The 21,520-nt window shown below is 28.2% G+C and overlaps 1 protein-coding gene across 1 annotated transcript in view; it reads left to right on the forward strand.

Annotated features, from left to right (window-relative positions):
* The first annotated feature begins 453 nt into the window (after positions 1-453).
* The window catches only part of LOC129976156 (neuropeptide Y receptor type 5-like), a 134,630-nt gene continuing 113,563 nt past the window's right edge, over positions 454-21,520 (forward strand). Inside the window, exon 1 of the mRNA XM_056089584.1 lies at positions 454-572. The gene's annotated coding sequence lies outside the window, so the exon portion shown is untranslated. The remainder of the gene's footprint in view (positions 573-21,520) is intronic.

Raw genomic sequence — 21,520 nt, forward strand, 5'->3', positions numbered from 1 at the left:
TAAGATGTAACCCATATTTTAAAAACAAAAAGTATTTTTTTAAAACTGATTTGTTTATTCACTGGCGTGTTATTCGATATAATGGAAGTCGAATTCATCTTTATTTTCTGATTTCTTACCACATTTTAAACCTTTTTTTTATTTACCCATTTAAAGTCTTTTTACAGATTATAATTATCTATAAGCATATATTTTAAATTGATATTTTACTAATATTTTTTTTATTTTTCTAAAAAAATTTAAAACTAATTCACTAATTTCTTGACGAATTTTATTTCATAGCTTTGTAATTTAGAGCTTGATTTAAAAGAAAATGACTCAAAACCTAAGCTTTTAAATTGAATTCACTGATAATCGGTTAATAGTTCATATGAATATTTTATGAAATTTTAATTCATTTAAATCTTTAATTTTCAGGTTATATATCTTTGAATTTTTTTGAAGTATGCGACCCGCTGCATCTAATAAAACTTTTGATGGAAATTTAGATCAATTTTATAAAGGCGTGGATTCATTCCGAACCATATTCAACATGTTTCATCAATTCCAAGTTTTGGAAGTTTCTGGTAAATGTAAGTACATTTCTCTTTCTTGAAAAATCATTTTATGTAACAAAAAATTAGTTTGGAATAGTACTAAAATGAATAATTTTATAAGTACATTAATCTTTAAAGTCTATGCTGGTGCATTGAAAATATCCTAGATTGCAGAAGTTATATACATGAAATTAAAATATGTTGTATAGAATAAAAGATCAGATATAATTATACAGTTGACAAAATATTTATTTGTACACTTCAATTTTGGAATATTATAGCAAAATAAAATAAAGTAACTAAGTTAAAATTGCAGAAATATATTCTAGTGATGTAAAATAATAATAAAATATCAACAAAAAAACAATCACATAAACTTTAGTTGATTAATGAATAAAACTTTATAAAAACTATACAAAAAGAGTATTTGTACACTTACTAGTGACAAATTTAAAACATAATTATAATTATTTTATAGAAATTTAATACTTTGTATGCATTCCATTGGCTTTTACAATTGCTTCAAGACGTCCTGGCATTGATTCTATTAACTTTTTAGTGGTTTCTTGATCTATTTCTTCCCAAGCTTCCATGAGTGCTTCTTTCAAACTATATTTACTTGTAATATTTTTTTTTCGGACTTGAGCATCCAATAGCATGCACAAATTTTCAATTGGATTTATATTCGGGGATTGTGGTGGAGTTTCAAGGCGTCTTGGCTCATTATAAAGCAACCATGTTTTAGTAACTATCACAGTGGGTTTTGGATCGTTATCTTGTTGGAATAAGAAAGTGTCACCTATACCCAATTTTCTAACACTGTCTAATAAGTTATGCCGCAACACATCAATGTAACCTAAAGCTGTCATTTTTGTGTCAATAAAGTGTAATTTTTCAACACCGCCATGAGCTACACAGCCCCAAACCATCACATTTCCACCACCATGTTTCAGGGTCTGAAGTACATTTTTACTATCAAGGGCTGTTTTATTTTTTCGCCAGATTTTTCGGAAACTAGGGGGGAAAAAATTTCAAACTTACTCTCATCTGAAAAAATAATCTTTTTTTCAGAAGTTCATCGGTTTGTCTTTGTATTTAATAGCAAATTCTAGACGCTTCTTTCTATTTACTTCAGAGATCATTGGATTTTTTCTCGGAGTTCTGCCTTTTAAACCAGCACTATGTAACACATTTCTTATTGTTTGAGCGGCAATGTTAGAAGATACGAGAAGGTCATCTACAATTTTCTGAACAGAAATTTGTGGTTTTCTAATAGCTGCTTTAACAATATTTCGTTTATTTCTTGAAATTAATTTACTGGGGCCACCTGGCCTGCGTTCATTTTCAACGCGTCCAGTATTTTTATATTTTCTTACGATGTAACCAATAGTTGTAAAGGGTAACTTAACCATCTTTTGAATTTCGCGATAAGATTTTCCACTTTTATTAAGGTTAACAATATGAGTTCTCATGTCTAAAGAGACTTCTTTTGATTTCGTGGCCATTTCTCAACTTTTCTCTGCGAGTGACCTTCACTGTTAAAAAAGATAACCTTCAATGTTTAAAAAATACAAACTATCCGAAAAATTAACTATAATGTGAAAAATTACATGAAATGATAGTAATACTTACCGGAGATATAGATGTACAAATATACTTTTTACAAGAAATTTTCGAAGTTTGTTAGATTTAGATTTTATTTTCAATTATTTCAAAATATTTTTTTCGTTTACTTAGAAATAAACAACAAACTCACGCTCACACGTCGCAATGAACAAAATAGCTGCTTATATGTTTCTAAAACTTTAAAAAAAAGTGGTGTACAAATAATCATTTTGCATACTGTATATTAAATAAATGTAAAGAGGACATTATATCCAAAAATGAAAATGTAGATCATGTTGAATATATTTGAAAAATTTTGTATTAAATATTTTTATTATTTCGAATTATATCATTACAATCTATTTCATTAACAGAGATAAAATATTAGCTATTTACTTTGAAATATATAAATGGATAAAGTAAAATTTTGCTCCGGTTCAACTCCAATCTAATTGAAGTGGAGATTTATCCAACCAGTCAAATGATATGGAAAATACATCATGTAAAAAGACTATGAATTAAAACTTGGAAATTTTGATTATTTTTTAAAAAAATTAATTATAAAAGTATAGCATTTACTTAAGACACAAATCTTTCTGACATATTTAAATATATGTGAAATCCTTCTGCAGATATAAATTCATGTTTCCGAAACAAAATGATCTTAATAGAATCAATTAACAAATTAATGAATTAAAATACTATTATTGATGTAAATAGTAGTTGAGAAAAAAATCATTATTTTATGAAGTTATTTACGGAATATTTCGCAAACTGTTTATGACGTCGTACGATTTTGAATCGTTTGGAATATTGTATTTTGATCGTTTGCCTGAATTTTTATTTAATAAATAATTAAACATATTTCTGCAACCAGTGCTCACATGTTAACTAAAATAAAAAAAGGTTAAATTTTCGGTTCTACATCTGATCCTTCATTTACGCGAATTCGAAATTATTTATTTTCATCGGTTTGTCCTATTTTCATTTCTTTAATTGCATACCTGTTGTTATTATAGGTTTTAATTGCATTATAATATTATGGAATAATATAGAAATATAACAATTCGTTTCACATTTTAGACAATTTTCTGTCTGTTTGAAAACTATCGGCACTACTTTAAACTTCACCTACGAACTTATTTAACGTCCTAATTAGATGATACGTCATATAAGGGACATTCATTGTGATTACAATACCTATAATAATATAAAGGAGGCTTTATCAATTGATTTTTGCATTTTAAATGCCGTAATGTATTCGCTTAATCTCAGATTTAAATACTAAAAATTCAATTATTCGATGCACGTCACAGACAATTCATTATAGTGCAAGATATTAACATTGATACTTGCATGATTATTTATTAATAAAATTGTGGAAACAGTTTTGTACATAAGCGAGTATCAACTTATGTTTGCGTAAAATTGCATGGTAATATAATTATAGCAATTGGAATCATTAAAAAAATATTTGCACTTATTTTCTAACTATTGATTGAATTATAAGCAGAAATATATACTTCATGACTTGATATTACTCAAAATGTTAAGAATTTTTTTTTCTATATAGACCACAAAATATTTCTATATTAGAAAAATTTCCTATAGAATTTTCTCTTTATTTCAATGGAAATTTTTCGATACATCCCTCATTCTATCTTTGCATCCAATTATAAGACAACGAAAATATAAGAATCCAATTCATAATAAAAATATTTGTATTTTTCCTCAATTATTTATATGATTATCAAAATTGATTTATTCTATTTGCATTATTTATTATCGAATATAAGGATTTTTTTATATTAATGATCATCAACTTCTTTTAACTTCAGATAACATGGCATTATAAACACAACTATTCGATTAATTTTACAAATATTTACCTATTTCCAAACTATTGATGCTGCAATTAAAATTGATGAACATTATCTGAGCTATTTTCTGTTATACAATTGCAGAGATATTTTCACCTTGAATGATCATCGTCCTATTTTTACATCAATTGCAAAACTTAATGAATATAACAATTCATTTAAAAATATTTGTATATTTTTCCAAATTTATGATATTACTGTCACTAGGATGAAATACTATTTCATGATTTATCATTAATAAAAAAGTAGGATAAATCTTTTCCTATACGGGTGATCATCAACTTCTTTTATCTTCAGATTGCACACGATTATAAATATAATAATTTGATTAATTTAAAAAATATTTTAACTATTCCAAACTATTGATGCTGCAATTAACATTCATGAATATTATTCCACAACTTTTTTAATTATAAATTGTGGTGACATTTTTCTACATGTGCAGTCATCATCCTATCTTCCCGTTAAATTACAACATAAGTATTATAATTCGATTCATTTTACAAATTTTTATATATTAAATATTTTTATTTCCAAATTATTGATTTTGTTGTTGTTATTATTGATTAATAATACATACATGGTTTTTATTGTAAAATTGAGGAAACATTTTTTTTAAAGGGTTAACATTAAATTATACACTAACTTTGCAAATCATACTATTTGATCTGCAGTTACCAAATTTGTACCAAATATAACTGGTTGGATCAAAATCGAATTGATTTTTTAAAATAAAATTATGAAAATTTTAATTACAAATTAAGCTTTATGTTGCCCATTTTTTTCGTTATAATTTCCGAAAGTATTACTTCTGAAAAATAAATTATACATTGTTTCAAAATTTCATAAAATGTCTTTTTTATTATATCAGTTTAAGTTACTACAAATTTTTCCTGATTTTAGCAGTTTTTAATAATATTTTTTTTTGCCTTTTTCTAACAATCGGTCACATTGTTGTCTTGAAATTCAAGCCATTTTCATTGTTTCATCAAATATTTAATCGCGCGATTGTCGTCCGTTGTTGAAAGCTTAATATCGGTGTAGTTTATAAGTATTTCATTGTTGAAAGCTTAATATCGGTGTAGTTTATAAGTATCTCATTGGTGAAAGCTTAATATCGGTGTAGTTTATAAGTATTTCATTGTTGAAAGCTTAATATCGGTGTAGTTTATAAGTATCTCATTGGTGAAAGCTTAATATCGGTGTAGTTTATAAGTATCTCATTGGTGAAAGCTTAATATCGGTGTAGTTTATAAGTATTTCATTGTTGAAAGCTTAATATCGGTGTAGTTTATAAGTATCTCATTGTTGAAAGCTTAATATCGGTGTAGTTTATAAGTATCTCATTGTTGAAAGCTTAATACCGGTGTAGTTTATAAGTATCTCATTGTTGAGAGCTTAATACCGGTGTAGTTTATAAGACAGAAATTGTAAATTGAAATTGCGGTATCTTGAAATTCGGAAGATGGATGAACCGAACATTAAAAGCATTAAAAGTTCTATGATATCATCAAAGTTTTGCCCATTACAAAAGTTCATGCACACAATGAAAACAGAACATATGACAATTAAAATCACTTGACGCTAGTATCTGATAATTTGGTGAAATCTTGGTCTTGAAAATATACCTAAACAATCTTATTGGAATTAAATATAATCCAATATCCTCATCGAAATGGCTGGTCATCAAAGGAGTTTAATTACATAGATCGATTTTAAAACTTTTATCTTTCGATCTTGCATGATCAAATATCAATACTTTAAGAGCGGAATATTACAGTGGAAATTACTATTTCCACTAATTATATCTTTTGCTTTTTAGATCTTCAGTTAAGCTTTCTGTCGATTCTATTTATTTAAACATAATACTTTTTGGAATCTGAAGTGGATGTATTCATCCTTATTAGTTACTCTTTTTCAATTTTTTTTGTATTTTTAATTTTAAATTATGTTGTCATTTGTAATGCTTAAAGCAATTTTATTTATTTATATGACAAAATCTTAAAAGAGCAAAAGGTATTTTTATATTAATGTAAGAACTATAAAGTACAAAAATGTTAAAATACAGATTGTCGACATCGGACAAGAGAAATTGGTAGATAAAATGAACCGGATGGAGAGAAGAATTGCTTTAAGTATTACAAGCTTTTGTATACTTAAGTATTTAAGTATCCAAATACGTATACTTAAGTATACAAGTACTTACGTAAACTTAATACGTATACTTGAGTATACAAGTACTTACGTAAACTTAATACGTATACTTAGGTATACAAGTACTTACGTAAACTTAATACGTATACTTAAGTATATATTTAAGTATACAAATACAAATTAAGTATTTTTGTATAGCTTTTGTATACTTAAGTATTTAATTATGCAAATAATTATTTAAGTATAAAAATACGTATACTTAAGTATGCAAATACTTACGTATACTTAATGTGTATACTTAAGTCTATATTTAAATATACAAATATAAATGAAGTATTTTTGTATAACTTTTGTATTCTTAAGTATACAAATATAAATGAAGTATTTTTGTATAACTTTTGTATTCTTAAGTATACAAATACTTACGTATACTTAAGTATATATTTAAGCATACAAATACAAGTTAAGTATTTTTGTATACTTAATTATTTAAGTATACAAAAGCGTGTTTGAAGAAGAAATTTTATAACCAACAAGCATTGAATGAAACTTATCTCGGAATAGAATACATATAATACAACTGAAATAAATCAATACAAGTACGATAAGTAAAAAAAAAATACTCTTTTAGGAATTTTTAAAAAATATATTCAAGTCGTGAGTGGAATACATTAAGTAGAAATCCACTCCATTCTTAAAAAAAGGATTTTTTAAAACAATTGCATCGAATACAAATGCTTGTCTTCGAAGAAAAAAACTTAACAACTATACAGAAGGGAAAAAAATATTTGCTTTCGCAATTATTGATCACCGTAATTACCCTTTGTCAAAAATGTAACAATCATTACTCTATCAGGTGAAATATTCTTTAGGTCTGCTTACAGATTGTTCACTTTTGCACGCAAAGGCGCCATTAATACATTCTACGGTACACTCTAACGAAATAAATATGCAAGAAGCAATTTCAGATTTAAATAAACACACACGCGGCTATCTAATGAAGATTAATGACTGACATAAGAGGTAATTCCATCAGATTTATACAGTCACGTATACGTTTCGTTATGGAACGAAAAAAAAATAGTATACACAAAAAGTAATTATGTTACATTTAGATAAGACATACAAGCAAAATACAATTGATTATCGAATTATTTAAGATAATAGACACAAAATAGTAATTTCATCGGATTTAAATATTTACAGTGTCGGGTGTAGATAGCTGCTATTTATTGATAGCTACAGAATGAGTCTTAGTAATTACTACTCTTAAATTGCTCGTTACTTATATAGTTTATATAAGTAACGAGTTATGTAGTTAAAAATTTAAATAATCTTAGCTGTAGAAATGGACATCAGCATGAATGGACCAAGTGACTCCTTCTCTCACTTCTTCAGTCATATGAAGTGCACTGAAAATAAAAATCTGAGAACTCGTAAGATTCATAAGCTTGCATAAGTTCTAACGTTGCCATGCCAATTAGAGGAAAGATAACACGTTTATTAGAAAGTATGAGAAAAAAAAGTTGTTAGAGACAGTCTCCGTTGAGTTATATCAATTCTTCTTTTGTTGTAGATATTCTTATGTTGTAAAAGTTATAACTATTTACTTTCAATGCAGTTGTTTTGAATAATTCAATTTGTTTCAATTTTGAATGGTTGTATGAGAATTTCATTTCTTGATATTCATGTAGTTTTATTTCCTTATAGAAGCGATTTCAGAGCTTCTGAGTTTTAATATTTTTTATATATTCTAGTCTAAATTTTTCATAAAAGTTTTTTTTTCTTTTAGTGTTTCTAACAGCATGCGTTTCAAAATTTCTTTATTGATGTTATTTATGTTCGCAGGCGAAACAGGCGGTTGCGGCTTTCTAACGCAACATTAATTTTTGTTTTCCATCATCAAATGAATTCCCTCCTCTAAAAGATTACTCTCCGTGTAAGCTCGTTAATAATCGTGTAGTAAATTCTCTTGCTCCTTATGTCATTGTACTTCTCAATGACGTAAATCTTAATGCTCTCAGCGCAACACATCTGGAGGTAAAAGAATGTTCCGGACTGCTTAATTTTGCTCTTGAGATTTGGCATCCGTAAGAAAGTTGGAAAACTATTACTATTCCTGATGGTTTTGGGGAAAATGTGCTTTTACTGGGAGAAGCAGTTTTGTTCGGACATAAACAGAAGAATAAAAATCTAAAGCTAACGATTTTAAGAAAATAAATTTACTATAAACTCACGGAAATATGGCTGTTATCAAACCATATAGCTGTTAGATAAATGATTGTGACGGAATAGTAGAAGTACATTTAAAAAAACAGTCGCGAAATTGAATTTTTATTTTAAAAATTATTATAACATACGAAATTATGCAGAAAATAACACCAGTTATAATAAATACTTCGAAATATAATTTAAAATGTGAATAAAGATTACAGGTCGAATCCCACCAAAAGCACTGTCCTATGCATAATACTTTTGCGGAAATTGTCCGGTGGATGTAAGATAAGACTACCAATACCCTGGGTAATAGATAAAGACGAATTTTTTCAGAATATGAAGTAATGAAAAACAATCAAAATATTAGCAAAAGCAGTACATTCAGAAATAAACAATACTTTAATAAATTTTAAATCGTCATTTAAATAGCAGCCTAGTGTAATAGTGGTCAGCGTAGGGCAACTAGATAGATCACTCTATGATCAACGTTGTTAAAAGGTGAGTACGTCAGTTTCTATAACCACTGCGACAAGTCATAAAATTATTTTGGATTCTGGTTTCCGATTCCTAATAGATATCATTAAAAAAATTCTTGTATTTTCCAACACATTTATTTTTGTCACCAAAATCGTTTCCAAATGATGGGCAAGTTTATCGCCAAAATCGGGAGTCGTTGACTTCGCTTCTTTTAAGAATATTTGTAAATATTTCTTCCTTACTGTCAGATTAGTAACACAGAGAAACAATATTACATAATTGTGACATTATGGAATTAAATTGTTGTCTTTCTATGCGGCTTTCTGAAAACAATGGTACGCACATATCACTTTATGTATTTTTTAATGTAATAAATGGTTGTGAATATAAATTTCTAGTCTTTTTCAATGTGAAAGAAAAAGTCTTGAATCTTTCAAACCAAATATTTCCTTTATTAACACATTGACTGTAAACTACATGATAACTGGTTACGATTAATTTTCTTCAAACTGTATTTAGCATTAATTTAATAAATTTGAATCCTAATTTACATGATTTATAAAGGAGTGTCACTTTTCATTTGATTTTTAAATTTTTGAAAGAACAAAACTTCAGAATTTCGTGCGCTCTGTAATCCACAACTATCATATAAATATTTAGTTTACGACATATTATCATCATACAATATCTTATCTGATTAGATAATTGAGAAAAATGTATTCTTAAGGAGGTTAAATAATACTCAAAAGCAAATAAGTTTCGAACACATTGAGAAACACTACATATTTATTTTATTGGTTTTTTTAATTATTAATTTTATTTATTTATGTCCTTAGAGACTCACTTAAATTATTAAAACAAATTAATATTACTATTAAAATTATTACATTCTTGATATTAAAATTAAGTAATAAACATTTTAAAAAAACGAAATCTGCTATCGCAAATTTCTAGTTATCATGCGAGGGCATTGTTTTTTTAAGCTACGTGGTATCGATCAGACGAAAAAAACATGTTCTCACATTGCTCATATTTCATTATCACCAACCTTTTGAAAAGCGATGGTTTTTGACTATCTCAAATCAATCGAGTTCTAAAATTTTTCTCGAGGATGGATTTTTTTCTTCTTGAAAAACCAGTTTAAAACGTTTTGAAACAATCATGTGACTATCGTATTATGCATGCGCCGATGTTTAAAAAAACGATGGTTTTTCTTCATCTCAAAATCTTTCAAGGTCCAAAGGCCGCTCAAGGACAAAAATACTTTTTTTTTGCAAAAATCTGTGTTTAACCCTTTCTAGGGCCGTGGGAAATATGCTTCCCACCAAATTTATCAGTCTTTGTATGAAATTATGTAGGTTGGCATAAGTTCTGACAAATGTTTTTAGAAAGACAGAAACTTAGATGCTTCAGTTCTTTATCTCACACAAAATGATGTATCTTGGTTTGTTACTTAATTATTAATTAACCAAATTAATTAATCAAATTAAATTTATCTAATAAGCTAAATGAATCCCTTTTCTTATTCTAATTTAAAGCCTAAAATATTTTAACATAATATGACTAGAAATAAATAGCTCTTTAATAGGTTAACTGGTTTAGAATGATCCTATGAGTATTGTATTGCACAATCGTCAACATTAAAAAAAGCGTTGATTTTTTTTTCTTTTTTCATCTCAAAATCTGTCGAGTTCAAACTTTTTTTTTTGCCAGAAAAGATGAAAGTTAATATATATATATATATATATATATATATATATATATATATATATATATATATATATATATATATATATATATATATATATATATATATATATATATATATATATATATATACCTCACGGTACCTTTCTTCGCTGTTTCGCATTGATTCCCGTTTTCTTTTTTGTGCTTCATCGGGCAATAACTTCTTAAGACGATGACCTTTATTTCTGCCTACGCATTTTGAGACTTCAAAAACACCAAACCAAAACAACATCATGCTCTCACAGGACAAAAATTAGGCAATCTGATAAATCATTGATATTGATATGTTCGAAATTTGGTGTTGTTAATTACATGAAGCATTTTGATTACTTTTGAAGAATATTAAAAAATATATATCGGGTATTTTTTATGAAATAAATAAGATGTCGATAAATTTTCTTTTGATTAATCTGATTAATTTTTTAAACTAGACTGGCTTTCATGACTAAGATTTTTTTTTTTCACTTTCAAATCTCTGTTGACGCAATTGCCCTGCTTCTATTTTTAGTAGAAAAATGCTTCCGCGTACTAACTTTTATAAAATGCAGACATAATTCAACATCTAAAACACGATGAAAAAATAAAATTTTGTCGCAACTGGTTTTTTCATTTAGGGTCTAGGTGAATAACATGAAAAGCATTATGTTAAAAGAACTTAATGAGGAAAGGGATAAGGAAAAGGATGAAAAATTCCCCTACCATGGTTTTTAACTGAAGTTTCATGCTTGTTGGAGGAGAATGTTAAATTCTATTTATAAATATGAGAAAGTTTCTTTGGGAGGATCAGATTTTGGGGCTATTTATTTTTTGATTTCACGCAATAACTCAAAGCTGCCTTTTATTTTAAATTTATTTTTTCTTCCGATGATTCTATAATTTTTCCAAAAATATATGCTTTTGCATTCTTTCCATGAAAATTACTTCAGTGCCAGACATAGATGCCTGACAGACAAAGTCTGAATTTTCACTTTCTCCTACACTAAATATAGAGAAAATTTTGTTATAGTCAAAGAATTCACATTTGCGATTTTAACGGATCAATACATTTCAGACCTTTCTTAGTCTGAAAAATATTTTTTTAACCCTATGTCTGTCATTAACTCAAAATCACTTTGAGCTACAAGGGTGAAATTTGGTAAATGGATTATAGGCCAAATCTGTAGATATCTATCAAATTTTGAGCGATATTCATTCAGAAGAAGTCTATCTGGATGTTTGAGTGTAATTGAATTCAGCAAACTTAAAGACCTAGATAGATAAAATTTGGTACACAGAATTTAGCATCTAAAATGTAGATTCTTATTAAATTTTGTACTAAATCTATCAAAGGGTTGACCGTCTGTTGGTATGTACTTTCTCATGCCTACAAATTCAATAACTTATAAATGGCTTAAATTAATGAAATCCACTATGCTATCTTATGATCGTAACAGCAATGCAGTTTCATATTTGTGGTTTCTTTGGTTTGAAAAAAAAGACATCCAAAATACACATTCACGATAGGATCGGTAAAAGTGTGAAATTCAATATATATGTTTCGTAACTATTGTTCACCAATACCATGTAATGTTTTGCAGCCTTAACGAAGGTCCACAGTTTTAAACGAAGAACGGTAATAAGCCATTATTGGAAAATAAGAAAGAAAGTCTTGGGAAAACCCTTCTAGTTAGTTGTTTTAGTGCCAGAAGGTAAAATTCGAATCTTCAAATTTCCAGTAGAGATATTTGATATCTGCTGATGTTTTAAGGTAAGGGTATAGCTACCTCTTACAGTCAAGATCGTTCAAAGATGTTTAGATATTTTTTATTTTTCGGCTAAAGTCAAAAAGGTTTTTGAATCAGGAATAGTAGGTCAATCTCCGCAATGATAATATTATTATTTGGTGAGGTTACTCTAGCATCCGTGTTATAAAATGAAATAAATAGGCACAGGATTCTATCTATTAAAGCAATTCTTTTAAAGAAATATATTCCAAGCTTGAATTGAATTGAAGAAAATGCCTAAATCTTGGGAATTTTAATGGCATAATCTTGACGTGATAGCGACAAATTTAGAAACATCCTGCAACAAATTTAATTCGAAAAATCATGGATTTAAAACAGTCAGATGAATCATATTGTCACAAATTCGTAATGCTGCTTTTCTGTGCAGGAAGTCTTCTGTTAAGGAAGAGAGTTTCAAAAATATAGTAATCTTTGTTGAATGGATATATTGAGTCACTTTTGACAAAATTGGTGACTTTGGTGACAAATATGAATTATCCAGAATATTCGAGAATCTTGATGATAGCTCCATTAGGACTTGAGATATTTTTTTGGTCCAAAACGTTCTATGCCTTGTCATATAAAAAGATGTGAGTGGTTTGTAATTCAATTGAGCTCATTTGCAGACCTTGAGAGTAGTTGAGCCAACCCTTTCTTTGGAATGTTAATCATGCAGAAGTTGTTGCGGTTGGTTGTAGAGATTAATCCTTGCGTGCTATTGTTGCGGTGCACTGCAAATATTGCGTTTGTGGAAACTCTGACTAGGTTGTGCTGTTCATTAATTCTGTTTTCGTTGAATAAATGATCTTTATTCTCCTGTACAATCTCCAGTATCGAATTTGGATCTTCTGTAAAAATATATTAATCTTATTCATGCTTGTTTCAGCATTTTTCCTTCCATGTTTCTAAAAGGTATGCCATCATAGTAATTTTAAATAAATTATTGAAATTAATATTTTATTTTTGTAGTAAGGTTTTCAAAAAGTAGATTAGCACGTAAAGGATAGGTCATTCGAGTTTAACCTCAAATATTCACTTTTCTTCGACATTTTCACCAACTTGCTGAGGGGCAACCTGGTGGTAAGGTCTCGGCTTGTGAGCCGTAGGAATTCATGTTCAAGACCCCATTCCACCGAAGAACCGCCGTGTAAAGGGGTCTGTTGCACGATAAATCCGTCAGGGCCAAGCGTCCTTCCGTTGGTGTGGCGTGGTGAGGAGAGGTGCTAGCTCAGGTGTCGTCTTCGTCATCTGACCGCGGTTCAAAATGACGAGGTCCGTCCCAAAATAGCCCTAGTGTGGCTTTAAACGGGACGTTAATATAACTTAACTAAACCAACTTGCAGAGAGTTGTGGAAAATATTAACTATAAATCTTTTTTATTACTGATTGTTAACCTCTTATTTTATTCCCATTATTTGTAATTTATTATTCTTAACTGGACAAAAACTAAATATTAACATTTAAACATTTTAAAAAGAAAACAGAGTTTTACATTATGTATTATTTTAACCACACTAACATATTTTTAACTTTTAGTCCTTTCTAATTTCATTCCTTGAACATGTTTTTTTATTTTATATTTAGAATAATAATGCAGTTATGTTCTGAACCTTAAGTTTCGGCGCAATTTATTCTGCAAAAATCCACATCATCGTTAAGAAGTACACGATTCGAAGCTTTTCTGCAACAGGGCCTACTTGTATGGTTTCAGCTCCTTTGTTTAAAGGTTCAAAGTTCGGAGTCCAAAGAAGGTCCAACTCTGTAAGCGGGGCTGGCGTATGTTAATTCCATCTGGACTAAATGTCCTTCCATTGGGTTGGCACAGGAGTTTTTAGGACTTTCAATATCGGGTATCGCTTTCTTCATTTGAATGTGTTTCGAAATTACGTGGTCTATCAGAAAATACAGTACACTCCCGACTATCTAGCCTAATGTGGCGGAAGGACAGGCTGGATAACAAAAACGCCGGATAGGCCGTAGTTCTATGAACTAATATATTTGACCACCAATACCAGAAGACAAAGATTTTACACCAAATTTCACTGTTTATTTTCTCACTTCTTATTGCGTATAAAGCTCTCCATGTATCTCAATTTGAACGCAGCTCAGCCCGGCGAATCATAAAAGCAACCAAAGCTTATGATTACTGATTGCATTGCTTCAAAATGATGACTGGTTTCTTACGAAATTACGAATCCTGTAAGTATTGTGCAGTTATAATCAAGAACAGCGGCAGCAAGTGAGGTCGGTTACACACTGACGGAACAATCAACAACGAGCAGAACGCTGCTCATTTCTTGTCACAACTTGTATTTTGCCCACGATAGTTAGGGCCACAGTAGCAGACATCTGCTTCCAATGCCTTGGCAATATTACATATGGAACGCCTTGCCTTCCTCATTTAATTATGGTAAGAGAAAACTAGGCCGTGTAGTATTTAAACGGGATAGTCGCGAACCGGATTCTCGGAAGTGTACTGTAGCTCTTGTGTGGTTTCTAGACTAGGTCGTAAATATGTTAAAACATAACATATATTATTATTTCATTACAGTTCTGCTTTGAATTGAATGATATGATAATAGATGTTGAAATCTATTTGACCGCTACATAGTGTTAGCATTCTGTGTGCAAGGATTTATTATGAAATCATTTGCCACTCTTTGGCAAAACTATTACTTCAGCACTAATCATGTCACTCTCGGGGATTAAATCAAAGCAATGGTCTAATGTGGATCCTAGTGGTGATATATTACTATGATAAAATATAAGTGCATCTCGTTGATGTAATACATTCATGTGAGGTTTTGTAGTACACAGAGAAAATAGATGAACAATATTTTTTACTTTAGTATGTGTTAAATATTATTTCACCTCTGTGTTAAATATTATATTATGTTCTTTATTTTAACCCTTTCTAGGGCCGTGGAAAGTATGCTTCCCACCAAATTTATCAATCATTGTATGAAATTATGTAGGTTGGCATAAGTTCTGACAAATTTTTTTATAAAGACAGAAACTTAGATGTTTCAGTTCTTTATCTTACACAAAATGACGTGTCTTAATTTCTTAATTATTAATTAACCCAAATTAATTAATTAATTTAATTAAATTTATCTAATAAGCTAAATGAATCCCTTTTCTTATTCTAATTTCAAGCCTAAAAATATTTTAATATAATATGACTAAAAAAAATGGCCCTTTAAAGGGTTAAATAATATCTATTGGATGGGAAGTTTTACTAGAACATTTCCTTTTCTATAAAGGAATCATGGAATTTGAAATCGATAAAAAATGCTAAATATTCAAATTCTTTGATATTTTTATGCTAAATCGATAAAAGAATATGCTATTTGAAATCGATAAAAAATGCTAAATATTCAAATTCTTTTTGATATATTTATCTGTAATATGTGTGCTTATTTCTGTAGATGATTGTATCTACTTTGCAGTTTGAGTTTTACATGACGTAATGATATAGAGTTACCAAGCATGGTACAGATATGTTTCATAGCGTGATGACGTCATCTCTGAGCAATTATTTTTTAAATTTTAAATAGAATTTTAACTTTGCAAAATCTGAACGAGATTCCGGCGATTTTTTTATTGATAATTTCCGAAAATATTTTTGAGGTCATGTTATGAATGCAAGACAACTAGTTATAGCACCATAAATAAATTAGTATTTTGTAACTATACTAATCCAGTTGTCGTTAAATGTGTTTCTTAATTTTAATAATTTTTAGAAATAGTTTTTGCAAAATTTTCTACAGTTTTGATCATTTTATTGAAATTTTGATTTATAAAATATTTAATATTGAAATTTTTAATCATTGTCGAAATGTAAAACAAAAGTGTGTTTGTTTAATTACCCGTTCAGTTTACATGTGAAGTGTGAAATAAATTTTTAAATCGCGGAGCAACAAGCAGTTAAAAGCAGACTATCCAGACACTTAACATATGAATCGCCACAAGGAGTAAGTGTCTCTCATAGACAAAAGCATTAATTTGGACAGCATGATTTACTTATGGTTCACATGCTTGCATGTACATTGAATCAGTTGCGTCCCGCATCTCTGAGATCTAAACAATATTTAGTGTATGATTAACATAATCATTTATATAATACTAACATTAAAAACATTTTATGGCATTACTATGCTCTACGATTCAACTGCTTTAGGACTGTTATATTCTAGCCTCATTTTCAAAACACGCTGATTTGCAATTTTCTTTCAACAGTTCTTCAAGTTTATTCGCAACAATTTCTATTAAAGAAGAGAGTTTTACTCAATCAAGAAAATATAAGTAATGTTAGATAAACTATAAAATAATTACTGTGAGATAGCAGATTGTTTCGAATAAATGTTAAATTAAGTGCATTCATGATTCTTTTTTTTTATTTAAATGACTAGTTCGTATGTAGGCAAGACTGAAAAATAATAATATTTAATCAGTATATGACTAGTATCTAAATATTTTCTCCGAAAAAACACTATTTTACAAAAAATAAAAAGAAATAAATAAAAAGAAAAGAAAGAAAGCTTGATGACCGATGCTTGGTTTCCAGATATTATTTAATAATTACAATTCGTTTAAAGAAAAGAAAAATAACAAACTTCTCAATCAAAAATGAGCACCAAAACACACAGAAAGGAGTTTCTATAAATGTTTAATGTGCATTGTTCTTCTGTTCTGACTTTCTGATAAAACTAGTTTTGATTTAAAATGTAAAAACATGTTTAGAAATATGATAGTTAAAGATGAATTGAAAAAGAAATAATTAAACATCAATGCATTTCCTGAATATTTTAATAAATTTGGAGCTGAAGTTACGAACCTTAACATATACGATGCATTAAAAAATTAATATTTCATAACATTTTCAATCTCCACTGAATTTCAATTTCAAGTGCTTAAATAAATTTCACTAAAAATTCACATAAAATTGGAATGATAATTCCAGTTGAAGTTGGCAATAAAAGAAATTAAATCAAAAATTGTTAAGCTATATAATATTTTGCAAACGAAAGCCCTAAAAGAAATTGCACTTTTTTATGTATATATATTAAAAAATGGAATTTTGCAAAACATATTAAATGTACATTTTTTTAGGTCTAGCAGACATTCAAAACTGCATTAAACATGATTAAACCAAATTTTTGATTCTAGAAAATCTCTGATAGGAACATTATTTATTAAATTCATGAGAAAATTGAACTATTCTATCATTAAAAACCATGTACGGCATTCTAATTTTTCGTCCATAAAAAGTAGTGTGGTACTTTCAAAATGTTATTCAAATTTTGAAACTACTTATATGATATTTTGCAATTTATTTACGATGATCACTTACTCTGCTGAACAAAATTGCTTATAAGATAGGTTTCTTCTAAAATTACCTTAGTAATAATTTATTTTTAGTAAAATTTTGAAATAAATGGTAAACTCTTTCTGGAATGTTAGGTTTCTGTTAGGAAAGAATTGAAGTTTATGTCAAATTTATCTTCAAGTTTTGATTCATTATTTTATGTTTATGTAAAGTAACAAGAGAATGTATCTCGGAATTTTGGATTTATGTTTGTAGTTCGCAGAAATGGAGAGGAAATGTTTATAAATATGTAAGGATTTAACTGAACTATCGTTAACTTCCCGTTATTTTCCACACTAGAATTTAAATATTTACCTTCAAGTTGATGTTACAGCGGTGGTAGACCTTTATATGCATACTAATCTCCCAATATTAATTTTTGACATTTTATATTGCTTCCTCTACGCTTTTTAGAGAAACCAGAGCAGTACCCGATGTGTCCAGAAAAAAATTTTACACTGAAAAAATTTTACGTTCTTATTAATTCTTACGACCCCAGCTTTAAACTGCCATAAACTCGAACAATCACCAATTATCTTAGTATTTTATATGTGATAAATCTTGAAAAATTTGGCGTAATCTCAAAATCGCCAAGTAAGCACAGAAATGTAACCATCTTAGCAGCTTATGTATGATAGATCTTGGCGACCTTGGCGTAATCTGAAAATTGCCAAGTAAACTCGCGAATGCAATCATCTTAACGAAACCTTCTCTTTTTATGTATAATGCAGCTTTTTGAAATTTTCACATCTTATATATAATGAAACTTGATATTCTTGGTGTAATCTTAAAGTGGCAAAATAACTCCGTAAAAAAGAAAAAACTCAGTTTTAGTTTTTAAACTAGTGAGCTTGTTCTTCCCTCGACTTAAATGTTTATCTCATTCATCTGGCGTATTTTGTGCTGAATCTTCTTGTTTACACTTGAAAATGGAGTATGGCTTTAAGGCACATATTTTTGACCAATTGGGCAAACATTTGTACTGATTATTAGCCTTAAAAGTTTCAATGCTTTCAGTCGAGATCCCTGGTGTTATGGACGGGTTATGATAAAAACTGCAGTCGGCCACAACAACTCCCATTGATATTGTTTTGTTCAAAGTTGGCGGAGTGCTCGGCTGTACACAAGAAGGTCGAGATCACCTTCAGGAATTTACTTATCTAACATGTTTTTATTATGTTCGCAAAGTTTTTTCAAAATATACAGATGCAGAGTAGTACAGTCTGTTCTTTAAACGGATTTTATCCATAGTTTAATACCATCCTACAATATGAGTGATGAAATGAAATGAAAAATTCTTTCATGTAGCAATCATTTAGAGTTAATGTTCTGATGCATTCATACCAAGAAATTTCACTTCGATGAATTTTATACAAAACTTAATACAAATCAACAATTTATGTTCAAAGATATCTTATTAAATTATCATTTTAAGTGCATTAACCATCCATCCATTTGTGCATTCATTATTTTTATCCAACCTGTATCACAGACAGATAAACGAGAATATTTGTAAAAACTTTTTTATTTATTTCCGAAGTCACTCGATAATAAAGGTTTAAAATAAGGAAGGAAATGGAAATTCGGCATTTAAATGTCAAAAGCCGAAAAAAAATGCATTAACACTTTTGAAACACTAATAAACAGCATTAGAACTGCCAAAAACAACGATTTATTCTATATGCACACATACACAAAAAAAAATTTGGAAAAAAAAATTGACAAAGAACAAGTAGTAGTAATTCTTTTGAGCTAGAAAAAATATTAGATTCCGATCAGTCAGGTGTCAAAGTGGGTAATGTTTGTCATTACAGTCTAGTTGGCATCGTAGTTAATGACCATAGTATTATATTTTTTTCTTTTATACTATGAATATTATGAAGTAAGAAAGAAATGCATAAAAACAAAATATAATGAGGAATTAGTGATAAATTTGATCATCTCCCCAATCTGAAAAAAAAAGTTACGAAATTTGCGAAGGCATTTCTTCATAAATTATTTCAAAATTAATATTTTACCATCAAACATTTCTTCATTATTTGCAAGAAATATTTGTTTCATTTGTTTAGCAAGCTTCAATAAAAATCAGATTTGGTTTAAAGATTTTAAGATTTATAGAATTTTTAAATGAAATTCTAGGATGGATTTCAAAATATCCTACTTCTTATTTTTTTATAATTTTTATTCATTCCATCGATTACATCAATGAAATGGTTAGAAGAAATGTAGTGAAGTTACTTATGCATAAATTAAAGCCACTATTTATGTAATGATACTTTTATAGCTGCGTGTTCCATTGCGAGATTAACTCATTTATTTAAACGTTCTTTAATAATGCATTTACGTTTTTTAGATTCATCCAATGAATAAAACGGAAACATATTTATTTAGAAGTTTAATTTTTTTATTTATCTTTTAATTCAACACTTACTTAACTTTTAAATAGCCCTCATGTTTTTTTTTACAAACAGAACATTAATATAATTAAAATAAACACATTTAATTAACTTTTATTCGAAGTAATGTAAACAAATTACAGAATAAAAAATGGACATATCAACTACTTTAATGTAAAGGAAGATATAAAAAAATGAATGAACTTTTTATCCTTTCAGGGAAAAAATCTAAAAATTTTCGGAATCATTCCAAATTCTTTCAAAAATCGTCTTTCGCATTTTTTACACCAAACGATTTTTTTAACCTCTTGAAGAATCAAGAACGGCAGTGAAAAGAAAATGATTATTTCATTTAATTATATACATCACTTTTGTATATGAATTAACACCGTAAAATTGTCTAGTAGAAGATAAAGTTAGAGATTTGTTGTATTTTTAAAATAATTAATTGGATTTTAACTACGATGTCAACTAATGCTAATATAATTGAAGTACTTTTATATAGGCCTTCCATTCCAATTAAAAATTCTGACATAAGCACTTTTTTTCACGTTTTCTTCTATATTACTTGAAAATTGGGTTTCTTTTTTAAACTAATTGATATTAAATTGTTGGAAAGTGATGTGAATTTACCTAATCTTTTTATTATATGTATTTTTAAGCCTTAGACAATAAAATTTCTTTTTTGAATAAGGTTTTCAAAATATATTTAAATGCATATAATTATATAAGGAATTAGAATCCAGTTAACAGTAAATGGTTAAATTAAATTAAATTTAATGATTTTTTCCTCCTAAATCTTACTAATATATATATATATATTTGTGCTCAAATTTTATTCGTCTGTTTCCTGATACGAAAACATCTTACGCGTGCATCAGGCAGTTCTGATTTTATGGAAATATTGGTAAATTAAAAGAAGGATTACATGTTTTTTTTTTTTTTTTTTTTTTTACAAAGCAATATGTATTTACAATACACAAGCCTCTTATAAAACAAAATAATGCAATCGAAAAGAAATTGGAAATTAAAATTGGGATTTCCCCTACTAAAAGAAAAATGCATATAATAAAGAAAAGTCCTATTCTTGATAACTGTGTTTCCCCCCCTTCTACAGAAAAAAAAGGCCCCAAAGTGATAGACGCTAGATGATGGAACGAATTGTACTTGCTATTTTTCGTATTTAAAACTCTGTTACTTAATAATTCGTTTAATAATTTTGGGATAAATATTCAGATGATAACCTATTTTTTTAAGAGCAAGTTTTAAATTTCTTTGGCTTTATAAAAAAATACATTTTTTTAAATAATACTTTTTTAAAAATACTTTTAATACTTTTTACTTACTATAATACTTACTTACTTACTATTAATAA

The sequence above is a fragment of the Argiope bruennichi genome, chromosome 7 (assembly GCF_947563725.1).
Source record: "Argiope bruennichi chromosome 7, qqArgBrue1.1, whole genome shotgun sequence".
NCBI lineage: Eukaryota > Metazoa > Arthropoda > Arachnida > Araneae > Araneidae > Argiope > Argiope bruennichi.